Source organism: Stegostoma tigrinum, unplaced genomic scaffold (genome assembly GCF_030684315.1).
Source record: "Stegostoma tigrinum isolate sSteTig4 unplaced genomic scaffold, sSteTig4.hap1 scaffold_295, whole genome shotgun sequence".
NCBI classification, from domain to species: domain Eukaryota; kingdom Metazoa; phylum Chordata; class Chondrichthyes; order Orectolobiformes; family Stegostomatidae; genus Stegostoma; species Stegostoma tigrinum.
In genome coordinates this window covers 57,501-60,627 of record NW_026728223.1, presented here as the reverse complement: position 1 = coordinate 60,627, position 3,127 = coordinate 57,501, and positions in this window count along the sequence as shown.

The window sequence follows — 3,127 nt, the reverse complement described above, 5'->3', positions numbered from 1 at the left end:
AATTTTTTTTGACACTTAGAATTTTTTTTGACACTTAGAATTTTTTTGACACTTAGAATTTTTTTTGACACTTAGAATTTTTTTTGACACTTAGAATTTTTTTGACACTTAGAATTTTTTTTGACACTTAGAATTTTTTTCTAAGTTTTTCCTTCTGGTTACTGACTTCCCTCGTCGGGCACGGGGATTTTCGACTTCCTCCTCCCGACCGAGGGGCCTCATTTTCGGGCATTTTCCTCAGATTTCCAAGCATTTTTAGACACTTTTCCCGACTTTTCCTGCTTACTGATTTCACACTTTTGGCCATTTTTATGCATTTTCCCGACTTTTCCTGCTTACTGATTTCACACTTTTGGCCATTTTTATGCATTTTCCCGACTTTTCCTGCTTACTGATTTCACACTTTTGGCCATTTTTAAGCATTTTCCTGGTTACTGATTTCACGCTTTTGGACATTTTCGGAGGTTCTGACGGCTTTTTCGCCTTACTGCTTCGGACATTTCGGGCACTTGGCTGACTTTTCCCGCTTACTCCTTCCGGGCTTTTACTCATTTTCGGAGGTTCTGACGGCTTTTTCGCCTTACTGCTTCGGACATTTCGGGCACTTGGCTGACTTTTCCCGCTTACTCCTTCCGGGCTTTTACTCATTTTCGGAGGTTCTGACGGCTTTTTCGCCTTACTGCTTCGGACATTTCGGGCACTTGGCTGACTTTTCCCGCTTACTCCTTCCGGGCTTTTACTCATTTTCGGAGGTTCTGACGGCTTTTTCGCCTTACTGCTTCGGACATTTCGGGCACTTGGCTGACTTTTCCCGCTTACTCCTTCCGGGCTTTTACTCATTTTCGGAGGTTCCGACGGCTTTTTCGCCTTACTGCTTCGGACATTTCGGGCACTTTGCTGACTTCTCCACCTTACTCCTTCCGGGCTTTTACTCATTTTCGGAGGTTCCGACGGCTTTTTCGCCTTACTGCTTCGGGCACTTTGCTGACCTTTTCCCGCTTACCCCTTTCAAGGTTTTGGACGTCTCCGGTCGGGTCCGCGCCCCTCGCCCGGGCCGGAACGCCTCCCCGCCGGCCGAGTTCCTCGGGGTCGCCCCCTCGCCCGGGAAAAACCGCTCCCCGCCGTCCCACAGCACTCCGACTCGGCCAGGCAGCCTCACGGGCACAGCGACTCCTGCCCACCTCGGGAACCGACGCCCCGCTCGGGCTCAGGCTCCGAAAAACCACCACAGCGGGGCAGCTACCCTCAATGCAGCCGAAATTCAAACTCCTCCCCTCCGAAAGGCGCGCCTCACCCGGCCACGGCCTCGGAACTGCTCCCCTTCCTCGGGATCGGCCCCTCGCCCGGGAAAACCCGCTCCCCGCCGTCCCACAGCACTCCGACTCGGCCAGGCAGCCTCACGGGCACAGCGACTCCTGCCCACCTCGGGAACCGACGCCCCGCTCGGGCTCAGGCTCCAAAAACCCACAACAGCGGGCAGCTACCCTCAATGCAGCCGAAATTCAAATTCCTCCCCTCCGAAAGGCGCGCCTCACCCGGCCACGGCCTCGGAACCGCTCCCCTTCCTCGGGATCGGCCCCTCGCCCGGGAAAACCCGCTCCCCGCCGTCCCACAGCACTCCGACTCGGCCAGGCAGCCTCACGGGCACAGCGACTCCTGCCCACCTCGGGAACCGACGCCCCGCTCGGGCTCAGGCTCCGAAAAACCACCACAGCGGGGCAGCTACCCTCAATGCAGCCGAAATTCAAATTCCTCCCCTTCGAGAGGCGCGCCTCACCCGGCCACGGCCTCCAAATCGCTCCCCTTAGGCGAAAATTAAGCCCCCGTGGCGGATAATACCCCTCCTTGATCGTGCACAAGGGCAGCTCCAAGTTGAACGGAGAAGTCAGTAACCAACCAAAAATAAGCTTGGTTACTGATTTCTCCCGTTGGTTACTGACTTCTCCCTTTGGTTACTGATTTCTCCCGTTGGTTACTCATTTCTCTTGTTGGTTACTGATTTCTCCCGTTGGTTACTGACTTCTCCCTTTGGTTACTGATTTCTCCCGTTGGTTACTGACTTCTCCCGTTGGTTACTCATTTCTCCCGTTGGTTACTCATTTCTCCCGTTGGTTACTCATTTCTCCTGTTGGTTACTGATTTCTTGGTTACTCATTTCTCTTCTTGGTTACTCATTTCCCTTTCTGACACTTAGAATTTTTTTTGACACTTAGAATTTTTTTTGACACTTAGAATTTTTTTTGACACTTAGAATTTTTTTTGACACTTAGAATTTTTTTTGACACTTAGAATTTTTTTGACACTTAGAATTTTTTTTGACACTTAGAATTTTTTTTGACACTTAGAATTTTTTTTGACACTTAGAATTTTTTTTGACACTTAGAATTTTTTTGACACTTAGAATTTTTTTTGACACTTAGAATTTTTTTTGACACTTAGAATTTTTTTTGACACTTAGAATTTTTTTTGACACTTAGAATTTTTTTTGACACTTAGAATTTTTTTTGACACTTAGAATTCTTTTTGACACTTAGAATTTTTTTTGACACTTAGAATTTTTTTGACACTTAGAATTTTTTTGACACTTAGAATTCTTTTTGACACTTAGAATTTTTTTTGACACTTAGAATTTTTTTCTAAGTTTTTCCTTCTGGTTACTGACTTCCCTCGTCGGGCACGGGGATTTTCGACTTCCTCCTCCCGACCGAGGGGCCTCATTTTCGGGCATTTTCCTCAGATTTCCAAGCATTTTTAGACACTTTTCCCGACTTTTCCTGCTTACTGATTTCACACTTTTGGCCATTTTTATGCATTTTCCTGGTTACTGATTTCACGCTTTTGGACATTTTCGGAGGTTCCGACGGCTTTTTCGCCTTACTGCTTCGGGCACTTTGCTGACCTTTTCCCGCTTACCCCTTTCAAGGTTTTGGACGTCTCCGGTCGGGTCCGCGCCCCTCGCCCGGGCCGGAACGCCTCCCCGCCAGCCGAGTTCCTCGGGGTCGCCCCCTCGCCAGGGAAAACCCGCTCCCCGCCGTCCCACAGCACTCCGACTCGGCCAGGCAGCCTCACGGGCACAGCGACTCCTGCCCACCTCGGGAACCGACGCCCCGCTCGGGCTCAGGCTCCG